The following is a 22,037-nucleotide window of genomic DNA, read 5'->3' as shown; positions in this document are numbered from 1 at the left end:
CTTTCTAGATCTCTGCCTGCCCTCCTCTTAGTTTGATCTGGGCTCAAATATCATTTCCCCAGAGACACCTCTCTTGACCACTCTGTTAAAAGCAAACTTCATCCCTCCCCTTTGTCACTCGTACTATCCCTTGTCCTACTTAACTTTCTTTTTATTGCACTAACATTAGTTTACAGCACTGCATGCGTGCCAGGTATAGTTTCTCACCTCAGCAATGGTATGCATTATACCACACTGGCCCCAAATGTCCAGTCATCACCCATCACCAACCAGCTGGCCCTTCTACCTATTCCCTCTTGCCTCCTTCTTCTCTGGTGACCACAATTCTGTTATCAGTATCTATGGCTTAGCTTCTTATTAGTTCATTATTAAATAAGGCAGCATTACATGCTTGTCCTTTGTCTATCTTTTTCTTTCATCTATCTCACTCACCAGACAACCCCAACTTCAAGAAGAGTATTTGACACATTGATTATAATCAGTGTTTGTTTGATGCATGAGTTCTGCCAATGTTCATTGAGTCCCTACTATATGCCAGACTCTGGATTTAATGTTGACATCTGTGTGGAAGATTATATTATTGACTGACACTTGGTGTTGAGATAAGGAGGGCTGGGGATAATTGGTTGCTTAGATGGGCTGGGTTTGAGAAACCTTGGGACCAGCAGATAGAGATAGAGAAGGGCAGCTATAGTCCTGGCATAGGATTCAGGGCCTCTAAGAGTTGGCAGCAATATGCAATAGAATATGCAGAATTCCACCTTGGGACTTATTACCAGTCTGTCCAATCTGGGATTCTATCCTTAATCCCAAGATGGACATTGAGAGAAGAATGTTTTTGGTGGTCCATAATATCCAGGAAGGCCCGTTGTACATGATGTCTTGAGTGATGTGGCTTCAGGACTATGTGACTAAGTGACAATGAGGACATATTTGGCCCCATAGGTTTCTCCACTGGCTCCCTGATTTTGAAAATTTCTTTAGAAGAGATGATATTCACTTGGCAACTAGGGAGAAGCTAGAATGGCAGCAACTTCCATGAGAAAGGAGTTGCCTCTTCTACTTCAAGCTGCAAAGACAAATAGATGATTCATAACAGAACTTTCCAGAAGGCAGGTCTTGGGAGTTGGGTATAAAGAGAATCTGAGGTCAGAGGCAAAGAGCAAGGGAAGTTGGAAGAGGGGACCAGACATTTCACATACTGAAGAGCTCTACCTTCTCATTCCTTGTCCATGAATGTCCTAGATAAAAATGGTCCTTACCTTGATATAGTATTTCATAGTATATAAAATATTGCATTGGAAAGTCAGATGCATTATATTTGAATTCTACCTACGATGTATGATCTGTGGGGCCTTTGAAAAATTTAATTAACCTCAACAAGCATCCTTATTTATCAACTGCAGGTAATAACATATTCCTTGTGGGATTAAATGAGACCAGGAATATAAAGTGATTAGCCCATTGCCAGCACACAGACATTTGATAAACACAGTTTTCTTTCCTATTTTCTTGCTTTGCTTGAATAGATGCTGCTATCATCCCATTTTACAGATGCACTAACTGTCCAGCTGTCCTAGAATCATAGTTTCCAAACAGGAAGGCAAGGGCTCCACATTATCTCAATACATCATGCTCCTTTTGCTCCTTTCTGGCCATGCTGTGTTGCTGGTGTCAGATTTGACCACATTGGAGAAGCAGGGGATAAACATGTGCCACACGGTCTGTGTCCTGGGTTTGGAGGATGCCAACATCTTTGTTTTTGTTATATTATACTTTTGAAAACACACGGAGGCATTATGTCTGGAGACCAAACAAGGGAATATTTGTGTTACCACGGGTATTCTGATCGAATTATAAAATCCCTAATTTCATCTTGCCTTTTAGACAAAACCTTTATTGCTCTATTTCTAGCACTTCAGCGAGTCTTTCATTTCACTTTTCCCCTCGTGGTTGAACATGCACTAGGCTACCTGGAGGATGCTAGGTGGCGAGTCAAGACTAAGGACTCAGCTTTATGGCCGTTGTCCTAAGTTTGTGAGGACTTTGCCTTCTCACTAGAATCATCACACCCCCTTCTTATTCCCAGTTTAAAAATAAGACCTGGCAAATTCAATATAATCTATGCAGTTGCTCGTCTACACAGGGTCCTACCACAGGGTAGTGATCTTGCTGACCCTCACTGGTGGGCGGAGGCGGGTCTCATTTTACTACTGCTCAATGCAGTCTGCTAATTTCCAAAGTCCAGATGAGGACCTGGGTGACTGCAGGCTAAGGCTCTGGAGATGGTGCTAACACTGATGTTTGGGAGGTGTGACTTGGGTAAACTGCGCGTGCTGGGCCTACGCTCATGTCTAGCCAGGAGGTGGCGCCCTTTCTCTGCCCGGTTGGTCGTGGCTGGTCATTACTGTGGGGCGGGAAAAAGGCCAGCTTCCTCAGCCTGGACGGCCACTTCAGAGGCTCTGCGACACCCGGCCATGTTCCCCTCTTCCAAGATGAAGGAAACCGTGAGGGCTGTCTTCTTTCACTGCTAGAGCCACTTCTTTGCCTGGGGCTTGACTGCTTATCTCTTTCCTTTCCTTTTATTTATTTTTCCCCCCAACCCCTCCTTCTCTCTTCCCTTTAAAGGTGCCACTGCCACCTCTATTTCTTTGGTATTCTCTCTCCTTAGAACGAGCAGAGGGCCTGGGAGAACGATCAACACAGAGGACTGTAATGAAGCATGCAAGTGGAAATGGCACAGGAGGACCCAGGGCTGTTTGTTGTGAGCAGCCTCTGCTCTTATTCCTGGAGAAGCGAAGTTGTCCTGTGTTTCTGAACTCAGATCTCAGCCCCCAGCCAGCTTGTGACCTGGGCTACTATGTGCCCTATTCTTTGGTTCCGGGAGGATAGTGGGGAATCTCAGGTCTGAATGAAGAAGAGGAAAGGGACAGGAGAAATGCACACCAGGGAAGGAAACAGAAGGAGACAAACACATCAGAGTCACACCAAGACAGAGACGAGAGAAAGTGACACTTGAGTGAGGTGATGCCATTGGTTTGGGGGCAGAGGAATGAATCTGCTTCCCAGCTCTGAGAAGCTGGGAAAATCCTTTGGCTGCTCTGAGCCTCAGTCTTCCCATCTGAAAATGGGAATAATGATACTTCATGTGCACCACTGTGAGGACAGCTGAATGGCATCCCGGTGTGTGTGCACCTGTGCATGTGTGTGCATGTGTGTGTGTGTGTGTGTGTGTGTGTGTGTGGTGGGGGTGGGGAGAGGAAGCACAGTGAGGAAAGTATGTACATGGGACTAAAGAATGGGTAGTTTAAGTTAATGGAGCTTTTAGAGCTAGATTGATACAGTAAAGACTAGGGTTTTTTTTGCTAGGGTCTGCTAGGCAGACCAGTGCTAGAAAGGGGTTCCAAGGTGCAAAAGACCCAGGTTCTGCCATTTCTAAGGTGTTTCTCCATCTTACCAGAATGGCTCCAGGGCACACGTCCTTATTGCATTTAGGAAGGAGATGGCAAAGCTGCCAAGGAGGGCATGGCTCCCTTTCTTTAGGGATTAACTCACAAATTTCATCTATCAGCTGCTAGGCACCCCACTGGCCACATAGTCACATATAACTTAAAGGAGGGGGAGACTGAGAACCAATCCTTACTCTGGGTGACATGAAATCTAGCAAAAATATTCACGGCCCTGTTATTCTGGAGAATGGGAGAGTGGAATTTTTTTGGAGCCACTGACATTCGCTTCCATAGGGTTATATAATATGTGAAAAGACGTTTAGCAAGTCCTTGACTTTTTCTAAGCAAGCATGCCCTGAGGCCTTCTCTTCCAGAATTGGACTAAGGAATTTGGATTGCCAGTACTGAGAACCAGGAGGTGATAACATTTTTACCTCTGAATGCATGGGAACCATCCCAGGGTACAGAATATTTGACGCTGACACGCCTGTTCTCGAAGTTTTCCAAAGTACTTTTACTTTTAATAGCAAGTTAACTTATTGCATTATAATTACTTTTGAGTGTGCATGTGTCTGCCTCCCCAATTATACCATGCTCCGCTAGGGCGGGAACTCTGTTCCGTGTCTGACTCATGGTAGGTACTTAGTAAACACTGGCTGAATCCAGTGTGGGGAACTGACTCCCACCCCCAGGCTCTCTTCTGCCTACAAACTGACCTGAACTGTGACCTTCTCTTATGAAATAATTGGGGCAATCAGGCTGAGTCCAAATAATAGCTGAGGACTTGAGTTCAGCTCTATTCTTGGGTCCCTGGCCATCGGCTGTAAGCTTAGTTGAACCTGACTTCATATAGGGAATATCTGTCCTGGTCTCTGGATGCCACCTGTTTTGTTTTTTCATTGCCAAACTAACCCAAAACTTAGTGGCGGAAGTAGCTGTTTCTATGTTCAGAGGCTGCTGGTCACAGATTTGGACAGGGCAGGATGCGGATGGCCTGTTTCTGTGCCACAATGCAGGGGCCTCCATGGGAGGCTGAAAAACTGTGGGACTCTCTCCATCTGGGTGTGGAATTATCTGCAGTTTCCTCACTCTCATGTCTAATGGAGAGGCTGGCTGTTGGCTGCAAACTTAGCTGTGTAGCTCCTACACATGCTGTCTCCTTGCGGCTTGGGCTCCTGCGTAGTATGGTGCTTGCATTCCAGAGGTGCCCTTCCCAAAAGAGAGAAGCAGAGAAATCTGTGTGGTCTTTTTTTGTTTGTTTGTTTGCATAGAAGAACGGGGGTCTAGACCAGAGGTGTGGGGTTGAGAGGATTCACCAGAGACAGGGTGGGGAGCAGGACAGGTGGATCTACTGACATACACTGCTGAGGGGAGCAGTGGGTGAGACAGGAGAGGTCTGCTGCGCCATGTGGGTAGCTCACTGGCCAGGGATAGAACTTAGGCTGTGGCAGTGATAGTGCTGAGATTTAAACCCGCAAGCCACCAGGGAGGTACATTGTATTGCTGTGGTCTTAACCCCACTTGGGAAGTCATGCAACATCACTGTTGCCATATTTGGCATGGGGTGCTGGTGGTGTGGTTTTGAGAAAAGCATGTGGGATTGGAAATACAGTTGTAGCCAGTTTTGGAGAAGTCCCTTTGCCTATCAGGTTCACCCAGAGGACCGATGAGCCAGGATTCCTGGGTTCATCAGGGACTTCTGGCAGGATGATGCTATCAGTCATGTTGCCCTCATTCCAGAGGCAGGAGCTTTGGCAGGCCCCCCAACCCCGACACTCCGATAAGCAGCACACATGGAGGGAGACATCTCTCTTGACTGGTTGCTGAGAGGCCTGTGACCTGCTTGCTCTGTGATGTTCAGGCCACTCGATGAACTCGAGCCTCCTTTTCCTCTCAGATTCCTGAGAAGTTTGGATCAGTTCAGTTGTTGTCTCATTCTTTACAGCAGGTGATTCTTCTCCTTTTTAATTTGTGTTATTTTGAAACAAAAGTTAAGGTGGGACCCAACATGTGAACTGGATAAAAGTCATTAAAGGGGTGTCATTAAAGGCCCACTTAGCCCTCCTGCTCCCTGGGGATTCTCCATGAAGTCTGAGAGCTCTGCAGAGCCAGCTGGAAAATCCCTGGGCCAGGGTGTTTCCAAGGGTGGCTCTGGGATGGGGTTGGGGTGAGAGAGGAACCACCCACCACCCATCTCTCAGATTTCCCTCTTCAGAGTATTTCTGCTTCCTTCCAGGCCCCTGCCTGAGCTCCCCCCACAGCCCCACTCAGTCAAGGCACTGAAGTATGGGCAGGGCCAGGGCGGGTGTGGATGAGGCCCAGGTCCCGGGAGAGCAGGATTCAAGGAGCAGGCATTGCTCCTTAATTGTTTCAATTTGGGGCTCTTCCCAGCTTCCTGTCATTTGTACAAGATAAGCCTGGTCTGGGGAGAAGCTGGGGTCACTGCCGTAAGAGCTGCAGGCTATGACGAGGGTGGTCTTTATAGTTGTGGCTTCCAGGCCCTTGTCGGTGACTCTGCGGGTCCCCAGAGGAGACGAGCGAGCTCCAGTCCGCTCCAAAGTTCTTTCCAGTCCCTGATGTTCTCATGGGCTATCTCCTCTCCACACCCCGCCCCGGCCCAGCCCCACCCCCACTTTTTCTCTCCCACATTTTCTGCTCCCTATCTTTGTCTCTCTAGCCCGGTTGCTTTTTTTTTTTTTTTTTTTAAATCAATCCACAGAGCGATTAGATTTGCAAATGAGCGGGCAGGAAACTGGGAACAAAGGGAGCCGAGCCTAAGAGGGAGCAGGTATAATTACTGTAATTAACTCAAGCAGCAGGGACACATCCCCTCGTCGTGGCTGGAGGTGCTGAGAAGCAGCTCTGCAGGGGAGGCAGAGGGGAGCAGGAACCAGCCGGGAAACTCAGACAGCTCCCCCTCGCCAGGGCCTGGGCATCCTTCTGGGGGCCCTGGCTGGGAAGCCCCTCCCAGAGCAGGTGCTGGTGGAGGACCCATCTCATCCCCCAACCCGGGCTCTGCTGGAGCAGGGAGGAGAGTGTCTAGGCCCAGAGGACACCGCCGTCTCCTGCCCCATCGTGTGGGGCCAGAGAACAAAGTCACCTCTTTCCTTTCTTACCTGGACGCTTAGCTCTTTACCTCCTTCTGCCCTCCTGAGCTCCTGTTCTGGTTTCCCTGGGATCCAAACACTTCTAGAGACCTTGGAGGAGGTGGCTCCTTGGCCCTGCCATGTGCTTCCCCAAATGTACCCAGCCGGGCACTTGAGGGTCTCCAACGCACCTTGGCAATCCTGTGTCTCTTGCCTCACTGCACCTCCTCCCCAGCGGGGTCTGTGTGCTGTGCCCCGAACATGCCCCGTGGTTTTCCTTTTCTCTGTCTTTAGCTTCTTCTCCTGGGTTGCACTTTCCCAGCTGCTGCCTGGCAAAAATGTTATCCCCCCTTTGAGATAAATTTGAAACTAAAGCCACTTCGACAAAATGCTATGATCTCACCCTGCACAGAAGCCCTTAGCCCTTGTCTCTTAGGGTCCTTACCTCACTTAACATCACCACCCCCCAACTCCTATCCTTTGGGGCAGACAGGAAGGCCCCAACTTTGGATACCTTTGGGGCTCTGTGTCCACTCAGTCCCTTTTCACCTGCCAGTAACAGAAACCCCAACTCAAACAGGTCTAACAATGAAAGGAATTTATTCATTGGAGTAACTAAAAAGTCTGGGGATGTTTGCAATCAGGCATGGCTGGATCCAGGAGTGCAAATATCAGCAGCCAATTGTTCTCCTTCCTATCACCTTTCCTCAGTGTGGGGTTCACTCCTGGGTAGGCCTCTCCCCAATGTTCTCCAGGTGGCATCATCGAGCCAGCCATTCCAGAGGGAGAAGTCCTCCTTCGCAAGCTCCTGCAGACACCTGAGGCTGAGTCTCCTTGGCTGGGGTGGGTTCCAAGTCAGTCACTGGGGTGGAGGAGATGAAAGCAGTGATTAGGCAGAGTGGCATCTAGTGCCCATCCCTGGAATCTGAGGGAACGAGTGGGGTCAGCCCTGTCCAAACACATGGGTCCCCAGTGTGGGAGGAGTGGTACCTCAAAGGAAAATGGGGGAGAAGAGCAGAGATGTTGCATGTGGAAATTGCAGGTGCCCCCTGCAGGCTCAGAGTACCCATGTGAGATTCTGGTCCCTGGAAATGTCCCTTATCCCCTCATTTTTATACTTGACCTCTCCTGGTACACCCAACTCATGTCCGCCAGCTCTGTGATGGAGCCTCACCTCCAGAGTCAGAATCACTTCCCCAGGTGCTCACCCCTGTGCTGCCTGAGCTCGATTATTGTGCTTTCATTTGTTGTATCCTGATTTGAGAGACAAGCTTACACACCCAAGGGGACAGTTCACCATCCTTATGTGGTCTCCCTGCTCTGAGCACCTCTACAGCACTATACCCCTACATCCCCGAGCACAGATTGCAGATCTGAGGTCTGAGGGCTGGCCGGGCACTCATCAGCTCTGTGACCTCAGGGGTCCCCTGAACTTTCTGAACCTCACTTTCTGCCTTTTAAAATTGGGGCTGTAAACTCACCTATTTACAGAACCAGGGATAATGGAGATACTGAGTGTGGCAGTACCGCCACTGACATCTTAGCTAAGTCCCCCTGCCATCCCCCAATGACATGGTGGGTGTTTGATAACCACTGAGGTAGCCAAGAGGCGTCTCCCTCCTTGTTTTTGTCACATGCCTTCCCATGCTACTGTCTGCCTCCCTAGCCAATTGATTTTATTTTCCTGGGCTCCTCTTCTTGTTTGTTTGCCTTTTAAACGAGGATGTGCGAGCCGTGGCAGCAGACTGTAGCAGTCAAGGTCAGTGGCACGGGCTCAGGTCCTGGCAGCTACCATTGGTGTTGCAGTTCTATCTCTTGCTAGAATCTGACCTCAGCTCACCTCACAGTGGTCCAGTTCCATGTCTGTGAAATGCAAAATCCCAATGATATCTACGGAAGGGGCTGGAGTTAGTAAAGCATTGAGAATAGGACTTGGTGGGGGTGTAAGTGCTATAAACACTATTATTCCTATTTTAATGCTCCAAACTGAAATCCATTATCCTTCAACATCAGGACTGGTCCATACCTTTTCCTTAAAATGTCTCCAATTGTTCCTTCACCCCACTGTCTCACTTCTAAATTCAGTCCTTAATACCTTCAAGTGTTCTCCTAAAGGGTGTCCTCTACCTGTCTAACCTTCCAATCTACTCTTTGCACCAAAATCTGGCCAGAACTCACTCCTCATTTAAGTCTTTGTTTTTTTTTTTAAAGATTTATTTATTTATGCATACAAGAGCCGGGGTACAGGCCAGAGATGCGGGGGATGAGAAGATTCACCAGAGACAGAGTGGGGAACAGAACAGGCAGATTGACCAAAGTACACTGCTGAGGGGAGCAGCGGGTGAGACAGGAGAGGTCTGCTGCGCCATGTGAGTAGCTCCCTGGCCGGCAGGGGATTGAACTCGTGCTGCAGAGGCTGTGGATTGCTTCATAGTGTGTTGCTTAACCCCTTGCGCCACCAGGGAGGCCCCTCATTTAAGTCTTTGCCCAGCACTCCACAATGATCAGGACACAAAGTGCAGACCCTTGGGCATGACACGCCAAGTACTTCCTGATTTTCCCTTGCTTACGCTAGCCCCATCTCACACCTACCATCTTCCTGAGCACACCTGCTTCCTCTCACCTCCATCGGAGGCCCTCATTCCCCCTAATCTCGTGGCCACTTCCTCAGTATCCACTGAGCCTCAGGGTGGGCTCACAGAGCCTTTCAGAACATCTCGTCTACTCTTCCCTGGATGGCCCAGGTGCTTCGCCTGGGGGACTCTGGGAATATCTCTCGACCAGAACAGCTATCTGTCTCCTCTGCGGGACTGTAAACTTCTTGAAGGGAGGGACCTCATATTTGAGTGCTTAGTTCTGGTCACAGTTTCTGGACCTCATCGGGGCTCAGCTCTTGCTGAATGAATTCAATGATGATAATCATGACTGATTTTGTCAGGCTTTTCCTGGTGGCAAATGCAGAACCTGCCCTAGGCAGGGCTGGATCTCAGGGCTCCAGCGACACCCTCAGGACCATGTCTCCCTGTCGCTGTGCTTTGCTTTCCTCATCTCTGTTCCTTTTCAGTCTGGCTCCCTGAAGACGACCCCAGGCAGCTTCCACCCTCTCGGCAGCCCCGCTGAAACAAGGGTATCTCTCTCCCAACATTTTCAGCAAAAATCTCAGTGCCCCTCTCCACCAATTTACCGACTGGGCCTCTGGCACAGGATGTGGGGCTTGGTCAGTCCCAGCAGCATGCCCAGCCCAGGAGTGGGGTACGGGGTAGCGGTCACCCCAAACGTGGGACCCGTCGGTAGGGGAGTTTCTCCACAAGAAAAGTGGAGTGGTTTTGCCAGAAACGTGGGCCAGAGGGAAGCAAAAACTTCATTTTCATGCAAGTGCCGCGCTCTGCTGGTTCTCACATACGCGTTTCAGTGAATCTTCTCCGCAATTCTGTGGATGAGAACACTGGGGCAGAGCGGTGGGCTCCTTGCCTGAGTTTACACAGCTCACAGAGGTGGGGTCTGAGGCTCACCCTGACAGTCTGACTCTGGGGTTTCCCCCCATAAAAATGTCTTTAGAAAGAAATACACAGTAAAAATTCCAAACAGTTTTAAGAGGTGTAGAGTGAACGGGTAGTGTACCCCAAGACCCTACCAAGCGCCAACCTCCCTCTTCCTGCCCTCTGTCACCCCCGCCCTCCCCCCACTTTTAAACTTTATTACGCTGGCCCAGAATGGTTTTCAGTCTGGGGCTAACTGTTCCTACATCTGAGGATTTACCCCCCGCCCCGTGTAGTTAAGGTCTTTCACTGGGGCAGTGGGACCATGACCTGTTTCCTGCCCTGTGGGAAGCTGGGACACTATTGGGCTTACTGGCTTGTAGTGATTCTTTCCCAACCTCTGGGAAGCTTCCTAGAGCTCAGACAAAGACCAGAAATCACCCTCTGCAGATGGCTGGAGCTCCCTCTTCCCTGGTAGCCAGGCCTGCCAGCCTCTTGCTGCCTCGGCTGCCCCAAATGTCATCTTTCATATCCTTGACTTAGGAAGGCCATGGGGCTCATCCAGGGTCTCCCCATCATGGTGGTGTGGACATCACCTCCTGGCAGTAACCTGGGGCAGTCGTGGGTAGGACTTGCCTCCTCTCAGCCATCAGCGACCCCTCCTCCTAGCCCTGCTGCTGTGTGCTGCCCAGCGTCAGGCAACCCTGGCTTCATCTTGCCAGTTTTTGTTTTTAAGCCACTTAAGGAAGGAGGGCAAGTCTGGTCCCTGTTACTCCATTATGGCCAGAAGTGCTACTCTCACCTGTGTTACGAATCCTCCAGAGGTAAGCTCTGCATACTAAACTGGCACACACCCCCCACTTCTTTAACTCGTGGTACCCTTTGCTCCACACTATGTCACACTTTCCTTGTGTCATTTATTATCCTAGAGATTGTTCCATATAGATTGACCTCAATCTTGTGAAGGCAGAGCCGGCACCGCTAACCCCAGCTCTGTTCTGCCTCCGTGAGTGACAGCTGAGTTATTATTGGCTGTAATTGATGCTCAGTAAATAGTTGACGAGTTGAATAAATTATGGTGAAGCTGCACCCAGGTGGCTGGACTCTCATGTTCTGATGATGGGAGGAAACTGGATTCTCCATGCTCAGTTTGGGGTCCTTTGTATTCCAGACGGTTCTAGCCTCTCCTTTCACTTCTCTGAAGAGGTTCTTTTCTTGCTTCCTGGTTTTTAGTTGGCTGAGACATAGTAAGTGAAACCTCAGCTCTTCTCTTTTTTCACCTATTTCATAAGAATTCGATTTACATTACAAACACACCCATTGTGTCAAACAAGACACACCTGCACCCATTTGGGTAGGTACCAGGAGGTCATAGCCAAGTGTGACTGGATATTGCCTAGCATATAGAAGCTCAGAAAATGCCTTTAAAAAAAATATTTAGGGCCACCCTGGTGGCGGAGGCGGTTGAGTGCCACCCTGCGAAGCTGTCTGCAGCCTCTGCAGCATGGGTTCGATGCCGGCCGGCGAGAATCCGACATGGTGAAGCAGACCTCTCCTGTCTTGCCCGCCCACTGCTCAGCAGTGTATTTTGTCAGTCTGCCTGTTCTGTTCCCCGCTCTGTCTCTGGTGGATCGTCTCATCCTCCCGCGCATCTGGCCTGTACCCCGGTTCTTGTATAAATAAATAAATTAAAAAAATTAATTATATATTTAAAAATTTATTTTAATGAAGTATTGTTGTTTTACATCTTTGTTAATATTTTGACAATATAGGATTTCCCCCCTCAGGCATGGTCACCTTAGCTCTCCCACCACAAAGCACCTTGCGAAGACTTCACCATAGTGCATTGTGCATTCTCCCACACATCCCTCTGTTCTTTTTTTTTTTTTTTTTTTTTTTTAAAGATTTATTTATTTATTTATACAAGCACTGGTACAGTCAGAAGTGCGGGAGGGTGAGAGAATTCACCAGAGCCAGAGCAGGGAACAGAACAGGCAGACTGACTGAAATACACTGCTGAGGGGAGCAGCAGGCACAGCAAGAGATGTCTGTCGCGCCATGTGGGACCCTCGCCGCAGTGACCAGGGATCGAACCGGCACTGCAGAGGCTGCGGGTAGTTTCGCAGCCCAGCGCTCAACTACTGTGCCACCAGGGGAGGCCCACATCCCCCTGTTCTTACTCCTCCTGTTCCCCCTCCCTCTGGATGCCTCATTTCAATGGTCGACTTTCAAGGGTTTTTTAAAATTTTTTTATTTTTATACAAGAACCGGGGTACAGGCCAGATGTGCGGGAGGGTGAGAGGATTCACCAGAGACAGAGCGGGGAAGAGAAGAGGCAGACTGAAGAAATACACTGCTGAGGGGAGCAGCAGGCAAGACAGGAGAGGTCTGCTGCACCATGTGGGATTCTTACTGGCCGGCTGGGATCGAACCCGTGCTACAGAGGCTGCCAACAGCTTCACAGGGGGGTGCTCAACTGCCTGCACCACCAGGGAGGCCCTCAAGCGTTGGTTTTAAAGTTTATCTTTGTCTGCTACTTTGTTTGGTTTCTCTCTATTCCACATAAAGTAACACCATGCAGTATTTATCTTTCTCCTTCTTACTTATTTCCCTTAGCATAACCCTTCCAGCTCCATCCATGTTGCTGCAGCTGGCAAGAGCTTATCTTTTTTGATAGCTGAGTAGTATTCACTGTGTACATGTACCACATCTTCTTGATAGTCAATGTTTTTTGGATGAACTTGAGGTTCACTTGTATCTTGTGCAATTGTCTAGGTTTCCCTCCCTCCAAAAATAGTCCTGATTGTCTCACATCTAGTTAGGACCTATTCAGTGATCCTGACAGAGGTGACTACATAGAAATATTCACTGGCTTTTTATTTATAAAAGCAAAGCTTTGAAAATCCCTAAATATGGCAACAGAAATCAGAATAGTTTCTTTTTTTAAAAAAGGGACCCATTAGTATATAGTGTTAGTATAGTGTTAGTATTGTCTTAGTCCAAACAGGCAGCTGTAACAAAAATACAGAGTGGGTGTCTTATAAACAAAAATTTATAGTTCTGGAAGCTGGGAATCTAAGATCAAGGAGTTGGCAGATTTGGTGTCAGGTGAGGCACTGCTTCCTGTCTCATAGCTGTGGGTGTCTCCCTGCCGCATCCTTATATGTTAGCTGGATGAGGGAACTCTTTGGATTCCTTTAAAAAGAGCACTAACCCCGTTCATGAGGGCTCCACCCTCAGGGTCTAATCATCTCTGAAAGGCCCCACCTCTTAATACCATACACTGGGATGTGCTTCTGTGTACTATCAAAGAATTCTTTGCCTATATTAAGGTCATGTATTTTTCTCTTACCTTTTCTTCTGGAAGTTTTTAGTTCAGCATTTACATTTAGATCTATAATAAATTTTAAGTTAATTTTTCACTTATAGAGTAACACAATGTTCAAGGTTTAATTTCTGCCTGGGACATTCAGTTGTCTTAGCAATGTTTGATGTGTCGCCTTTCCTATTAGATTACTGCAGCATTTATGTTGAAATTCAGTTGACTGTATATGAGTGGGACTATTTTTGAACTCTCTCCTGTTTTATTAACCTGTCGCCTATGTTAATAGCACACTGCCTTTACCATTGTAGCTTTCTGGTGGTAAATCTTAAAATAGTGTAGTTCTTACAGTATTTGAAGGTGAGTTGTAGGAGGCAGTCTCAAGTCTTCCAACTTGGCGCTTTAGTTTTCAGTTGTTTTTTTGTTATTCTGTGTTCTTAACATTTACCTGTAAATATAATTATCAGTTTCTCAACTTATATTAAGAAAAAGCCTGGTGGTATTATAGTTGATATTACATTGAATTCTAATACACTGAGAAGTAATGACATCTTAACAATATTGAGTCTTTCAATTCATAAACATTGTGTATAGTTTCACTCATTTATGTCTTCAATTTTTTTTATGTTAAAAGGACAACTTTATGATATGCCTGCTACTTGCCACTGGGTATTGTACATAAGATTCTGATTATTTTGCAACTGTTGTTCTTTACAATAGTTGCTATTATAAATGCCACTCTTAGTAGTGCTAGTAACTGTACAGGAACCTTTTGTTAGCTCTACATTTGTTGAGTATAGCAGGTTTATAATTTAAGATTGAAGTTATTTTATATACTGATTTGTGGTTAGTCTTTGTTATTTTTTATTTATTGTTTATTAATTGATTTCTTTATTTGTATACATTTTACATCAGGTATAGTCCCCTTAGAATTTCCACCACCAATTCACCCATGTACCATCACCTTAGTACCTTGAGCTGTTCCCAAAAATGACATGGAAGAACTTATGTCTTTAATTTTTTCAGTGATTATTTTGTCATTTTTGTTACAGAGGGCTAGCATACATTTGTTATATTGATCTACATTTATTTTATGTCTTTTTATGCTATTGTAAATGGTATATGTGATAGCCAGCCTCCAGACCGGCCTCCTGTGGTCCTTCCTTCCTGGTATTCATGACTTTGTATAGTTCCTCCCCCCAACCACTAACTCTTCAATGTATCAGGATTGGTCTGTGTGACCAACAGAATATGGCAGAAGTAATGGAACGCCACTTTTGAGACTAGGTAATAAAAGGCATCATATCTTCTTTGCTTTCTCTTGCATTGTTTGTTCTGGAAGACATGGGAACAGTTCTGTTGGAAGGTCCAAGAACTGAAATTCCATTTAAGAGGAACTGAGATCTCTGCCAACTAGATGTGAATGAATGATCTTGGAAGTGGATCCTCTAGGCCCAGTCAAGCTGTCAGATGTCTGGCCAGCGGCACTGGCTGACATCTTGACTGCAGCCTCCTGAGAGACCCTGAGCCAGACTATGTAGAGGAGTTACTCCCAGATTCCTGACTCTCAGTGACTGTGTGAGGTAATAAATGTTAGCTGTTTTTAATTGCTAATTTGGTAATTTGTTTTGTAGCTATTGAGAACTAATATAGTATTTTTAAAATCAATGGTATCTATTTTATTTCAATTTCCAACACTTTGAGTCTTTCTATTTTTTTCCACAGACCTTGCTATCCCATGTCCTTGCTAAAATCAGCAATTCTACAGATATCTTAGGATTTTTTACATCAACAATCATGTCATCTGTAATAAAGACAATTTTACTTCTTTGTCTTTTGCTGGTTCTGCAATTATGGTGTCTGTATGCCAGATGTCAATTGGAGTTAGTAGTAAGCTCTCTCCCCAGTAAAATTTCCGAATAACTATAATGGAGTGAAACTCATAGATATACTCATAGGTATTCCAAAAGCTTTGGTAAATTCAAAGCAGTCAGTTTAATTATTCCTCTGTTATCAGTAGGTTTTGAGTTTTTAAATGTTTGCTAAGAGCTCTTTTTATGCTGACAAAATGCATGTCCTGTACAAATAACTCCTAACAAGTGAATCCATGTTCTGACTGTGAGGGATAGGATCCAAGTATTTCTTGAGACCCAGTGAGTTAAAAGATGAGCTAGACCCTGGAATCTTTCATAAGTACATCTTCAAAACTGATTATATTTGAATAGCAAAGTTTTCTCATAAAGAAATTTCCAAATTGCAATACTAGAACTCCTTTTCCTTTCATGTTCTAGTCTGATTTTCTTCATGACCACTACTTGACCTGTACTTTTATGTCTACCCCTATATATAGCTCCATAGGTATCTTCTCCAAGTTTCTTCATTTTGGTATAATCTTCCATAGTTACTTAATAGGTCTGGTAGATCCTGACTTACTTATTCTGTGATGATAGTGGTTGTGGGGTTCGTGGAGTAATGGAGGTAGCAGCATCAACTATGTTTGCAACACCTTTTTTTTCAACTTTCAAGAGTCTTGAAAACATATTATATAATATGATAAAAAATATTTCCAAATATTCTATTAATATTCTAATTATATTTCTTAGTTTACTGAAATAATGTTTTTTAAGTTATTTGTTTTGTTAAAGTGGTTAATTACATTGATTGATATTAGAATGTTAAACCAGCCTTGCATTCCTGAGATCAACCCCACTTAGACATCATGCATAAATTATTTTTGAAATTATTTAATGAATACTTTTCTCTTATTTGAAGTATATTTTCATTTCATGCATCTGGAGAGGTCAGGAGATCCTGCTTTTTATTGGCTGCTGCTTCATGTCAGAGGGGTCCCTTGGTACCTGAAATTTGCACAAGTGGGTTATAACCCTGTAAAAAGATCCTTGGGGAAATTGTCCAGACAGACATGTGGAAACCCTGGTAGACTGTTGATAATTTCTTGTACCCTTGAATCAATATATTTACTCAAAGCAAATATTTGTCCAACTTTAATTTGGAGGAGAAGCTGCAAACTAAACAGTGAGTGGAAGATTGGAGTAGGGCTGCTGGTAGAAACCTCAAAATAAGAAAGATATTTAAAACCCAACTACCCTAAATGACAAATACACACTATTGAAAGCATGGCCCTTAGGGATGTTAGCCACATCTCCAGGAGCCTTTTACAGTATTCCCTCAACCACACATTCTACTTTGCCTGAGAGATGTTTTGAAACGACATTTCTCCCTCTGTCTTCTTAACTTTCCAGTGATGTACGAACACATCAGTGATGTTTGAACAGATCTTCTCTATTGTATTGGTGCACCTGCCAGGCAGATCCGCTCCTTGCTCCGACTCTGGAGTATATTTTCATAGTACTTTGAGCTCAGTAGGGATTTGATCCCTATTTGTGGGAAGCTCAGTGTCCCATCTTTGACACTGTAAAGAGGCTGATATGAGATGTTATGAAAATTTATTTTATTTTTTGAAAGATTTGTTTATTTATACAATAACCGGGGTATAGGCCAGATGTGTGGGAGGGTGACAGGATTCACCAGAGACAGAGTGGGGAATAAGAACAGGCAGACTGAGAAAATACACTGCTGAGGGGAGCAGCAGGCATGACAGGAGAGGTCTGCCGTACCATGTGGGATTCTCGTCGGCTGGCTGGGATTGAACCGATGCTGCAGAGGCTGCAGACAGCTTCACAGCACTGCGCTCAACTGCCTGCACCACCAGGGGAGGCCCGAAAATTTATTTTTAATCAAGAGCATTGAGGCCAGGAGAACTCTCTCTTGCCCTGCCTTGTTTGTGAGTCCATATGTTCGTGAGGAGAGAGATTGAGAGCTGGGACTCAGAAGAGAAAACTTTCAGTGGATGAGATGTTAAGAAACAACCTGGTGGCACCAAGTCACAAACAACTGTCAACTTCTCAAGGTTAATATACTAAGAAGAGCTAGAACCTCTTGTCTTTCTCCTATATCCAGTTAGCTGTGGATCTTGGAGCTGTGAAAATAACTGTTGAGCAGAGTAAAGTAATGCAGTGTTTCTTTCTCTTTCTTTTATATTTTTCATTCTCTCTCCTCTATTCCCCTCTAATCTACACTGGGACAATCAGATGACAGAGTTCTACTTTAAAACAAGTGCACTCAGGTATTTATAGTAAGGAAATGGACTGAATGAGCCAGCTGCTATAAATAGAAGGCCTGACTTAATCCATTCAGGAAGATTGTGGCCCAAAGCATTTAGACACAAAATAAATCAATTCAAATCTAATATTTAGAAAATGTAGCCCAGGTTTGGATGGTTGGCCTTCATAAGAAATGCTATAGATTTTTTCAAATTGACAGCAATGGGTGGGGATGGGTTTTGTAGGCAAAAGGCTGAACTAAGCCTGAACATCAGAAGATCTTTTAAAGTTTGTTCTAATTTTCCTGCAGAAAAATGGGTCTAAGTCATTTTAACTTTGCAATGCCTAAGTTTCAGTAAATATTGATTAGCCAATAAGGGAGGCTTAGGGCTTCAATTTATGTTTGGGCACTATGAATTCTTGTCAATTTTATGGTTGACAACTATTCAATTTCCTCACATATGTGAATTCTTTGAAGGAATAAACACATGAACAGCATTTATTGAGCATATACCAAAAGGCATGCACCATGCTAAGCTCTTCTTGTGTTATTTTATTTAGCACAAAATAGCCTTTACTCTGGCATGTGCTTTCCATTTTGCTCTTATACAAACTGAGGCTACTCTAGAATTTTCCAAACTCATGTTGGTTGTGAATAGAAGTTTGAGATTTGAACTCTTAGTTAGCACTGGGATAGACAGAAAGTTTTGCAGCATTTCTGCCAGCCTGTTGGCATTTTATTTTGCCTATGCACTGACAGGCCTTCCATCAACACTTGTTTATGATGAAGACTTTCTTGACTACTTTTCTCTTATCTCATCTTCCTTTTTTTTAAAAAAAGATTTATTTATGCATACAAGAACTGGGGTACAGGCCAGAGGTGTGGGGGGGGGTGAGATGATTCACCAGAGACAAATTGGGTAACAGAACAGGCAGATCAACTGAAATACACTGCTGAGGGGAGCAGTGGGCGAGTCAGAAGAGGTCTGCTGCGCCATGTGGGTAGCTCTTTGGGCGGGGATTGAACTCATGCTGCAGTGGCTACAGACAGCTTCATAGTGCTGATAGTGCTGTAACTTAACCACTTGTGCCACCAAGGAGGCCCTCCTCCTCCTTTGAATGTAACAATGTAATCCTACTATTTAACTTCACTTCTACTTTATGTTCTCTTGCAGAATTCATTGTATCAGTGAGAAAGGGGTCAATTTGCAAGGAAAAGAAACTTAACAATTGTGGTTGTTTAAAAAAAAAATGGCTGCAAGTTCTTTGATATTCTTCCCATTGAGACTTGGATCTGTGTCTATTCTCCCTGAATCTGGTGACTGCTTAGATCAACTGATTCTGCAGAAATGATATGCACAACTCCTGCAAAGGTTAGGTCATAAAAAGCCATGCAACTTCAGTTGCCTAGGTCTCTCTGAATGCTTGCCCTGGGAACCTAGCCATCATGCTATGAAAAGCCTGAGCCGGATGGGGAGGCCACATGTGTGGGCACCTGGCCAATAGTCCCATATGAGTCCAATCTGTTCATCCTGGCCCAGGTGTGAGACACATGAGTGAAGAAACTATCTTGGAAGTGAATTCCCCAGGCCCAGCTGTTCTAGTTCCTATGTCACTCAGCTGTTTGAGTCTCCTCAGCAGACATCACAGTGTAGAGACAAGTCATTCTAGTAGGACCCACTCTGAACTCCTGACACACATTCTGTGGCTTAATTCAATGACATTTTAATTCCACTAAGTTTTGTAGTAACTTGTTACATAGTAAAAAGTCACGGAAATATTCAGCTAGCAGTAGTTTATAGCAGTATATCTCACTACATCAAATATGTAAATATTAATTTAAATATGTATTTAAGTAATTTTAATTATAAAACCAAATAGTTAAGTAATTGAAATTAAATTAAAAGTAACTTAAATAACAAAGTGAGAGAGCTAGAGGAGGCTTTTGTCAGCATTAGGTCATTGCTGAATAATGTCTTCAGGGTCCTGGAATTATTCCTTGTGTCCACGTTCCCATCTTTAGTTGACTTTTGTCTTTATGCTTGTGGCCTCATGGTTTCAACATAAACGCTGCAGCTCCAGGCATTGCATCGGCATTCAAGTTAGAAGAAGAAAGGATAGGCAGAGCCAATCTCATCTACACTTTTATTAGGGGAAAAACCTTATCAGAAAACCCCAGGTGTACCTTTTGTCTCATCAGCTAGAATTTTGTCCTATGAGCCCCCCACGAGGGAAGGCAGCTGAGAAATGAATACTTACCTGGGCATATTGTTGTCCTAAACACAATCTGGATTTACTTAGTAAGGTCGTAGGAGAACGTGCCCATGTAGGCAAGGCCACTGTCTGCCAAGTACCTCAACTGCTTTATATATTTTTCTGGTTGGTTCAACTAGGTGGTGAGACTTTGAAAATAGGGACAATGTTGCTGAGGTGAGCAACTGTACACCTGAAGTCTGGACAGTATTGTCAACCAATGTTATCGCAATTAAAAGAAATCTAAATGTAGAATGAGGCTACCCGAGGAGGCATGTGAAGATGAGGAGTAAAAGGCAAATAAGGCAAAATGGACTGGTGGAGGATTATGGGTGATTTGGTAGTGGCTGTGGTATGATAATATCCATCTGAGGGGGTGTGAACCTAGAGTCCTCATTTACAGTGTTGTAAACCACTGCACATTTTTAACCTGATATCTGCAGTTTTTCATTACAATTTTACATAGTTGCAAAGAATGTAATTTTTGGTATATTGTAAATATTGACATTTTAAAATAAACCTTTACTTTGCTCTTTTTAAAGTTCCAATGAAATCCAAATATGTTGATTTGATACTACCATCTCGTTTAAAAGTACAAAATAAGCTTTTCTTAGGAGTCAGACATTTTTACATCATTCCTTTTTCTCCTTGAACTTATATTTTTGTTCCATTATTCCTGAGAATTTATCTTAATGTAATGCATTTTTATGCTTGAAAGTTTTTTTTATTGATTTCTGTATCATACTTCTCTGCAAGAACATACATATACATTTAAATAGCATTTTAAAACATTTCATGTGACTAAGAGACTTTAAGTATTGAAGCATTTTTCTGAACCATTAAAATTATTACTATTCAATTGAGAGAAAACACAAATATATTACATATTTTGATATATAATTATTCAACACAGAAGTGACACGCATTGGAAATGCATCTGCTATGAGATGGATGGAATTAAAAAAATATTTCATGTATCTGTGGATGAATATTATTTGTCTCGGAATGACCAAATTTGGTATCAATAACAATCCTATTTTTTGTTTATTAAGACACAAGTGCTGAAAAAGTTATCCCTGTAAGTTAATGGAAATGTAAGGAATGGGGTTTCACTTAAATATTTGAACTTCCAAGTCTTGTATTAAAACTCACGTAGTGTTCGATCATCAAAAGCTATTTTTAATGATCTATCAGCTGACAGCTTCATTAGGTCCACCTTCGAGTATATGGAAGCCATTTCACTTGAAAAGGACCTGTAACCAATCATTTGAGTTGTTCACTTGCAAATGGATTTGTTACTAGCCTGGTAGAGACATTTCCAAATTCAACATTTCAATGTAGCCCCCAGTTTGGAGCCCTGGAAGTTGTACTCCAGGATCCTTCTGGATGGGGTGAGTGAGAGCTGTACCTTTCTTCTACATAAGTCTTGTCTATAGAGACCATGATGTTAACTCAAGTCAAAGGAGAGGAAGGAAAAAGGCCAGGGGCCTGCGGTACTTTGAATGTGACAATAATAACACCAACAATCCCTGCTGCCATTTATTGAACTTCTCTGTGGCTTCTACCTGCTGACTCAAGCTGGAGTCTGTGTCTTTGCTGTTTAGCTTGCGGTTCACACCACCTCTATTCATCTTTGTTGTTAAAACATTTTAAACTTGATTCCATTATTGCTTTGAAATGCTAAAACTGGCCTTCTTAAAGCTTGACCGTTTACTGTGCTCCTGCTTTTTCTGACTTAGGAAGGTGATTGCCTCCAGCTGTCTTGCCACACTTCTTTTGTTCCTCTGTTCTCTATCACTTTTCAAAAATGTTAGAGTGTTGGCATATTTCCCCCAAGACTCAGGATGCAGACTCCCGCGATGTGCAGATTTTGTATGTGTTCACATTTTCTAAGTATTCCCTAGCCTATTTGTTGTCGGTAGTTATTTTTGCAAAGTCTTCCTTATTTCCCGATTGTTTAAATGTGTTCCTTGGCCCCCTCCCTCTTTGCTGTACTTTCTTCTATTCAAGCAGTGGATCATGGATTTTGGGATTTCATGGAGCAAAAGTTAAAAAAAAAAAGCAGAGCAATTTACATAGGGTTGCTATCATTAAAAAAAAAATGAAAAAGACAACTAGTGTTTGTTTTTATCATCACTTCTAGAGGAAGTTGCCCAGTGGACATCCTAGAAGGATGGCCATTGTCTTTGTGAAGATGTGTTCCCGTGGAAACTCTGTCCCCTCTGATTCTACCTGGGCACCTACTCTGCGCTCAGCACTGGAGAGTCACAAAAGAAGAATTAAACTGCCTTTGCTGGTAGGGATCAGGCAGAGGAGAGGTAGAA

At 44.4% G+C, this 22,037-nt stretch overlaps 1 pseudogene; it reads right to left on the bottom strand.

Annotated features, from left to right (window-relative positions):
* Positions 1-15,391: 15,391 nt before the first annotated feature.
* LOC119238130 (cyclin-dependent kinase 1-like) lies at positions 15,392-15,735 on the bottom strand (annotated as a pseudogene).
* Between the last annotated feature and the right edge of the window lie 6,302 nt (positions 15,736-22,037).

This window comes from Talpa occidentalis, unplaced genomic scaffold, assembly GCF_014898055.3.
Source record: "Talpa occidentalis isolate TD23 unplaced genomic scaffold, MPIMG_talOcc4v2.1 talOcc4.11, whole genome shotgun sequence".
In the NCBI taxonomy this organism is placed as follows: domain Eukaryota; kingdom Metazoa; phylum Chordata; class Mammalia; order Eulipotyphla; family Talpidae; genus Talpa; species Talpa occidentalis.
The sequence above is the reverse complement of the archived record's forward strand: the minus strand, read 5'-3'. Positions and strand labels throughout refer to the sequence as shown.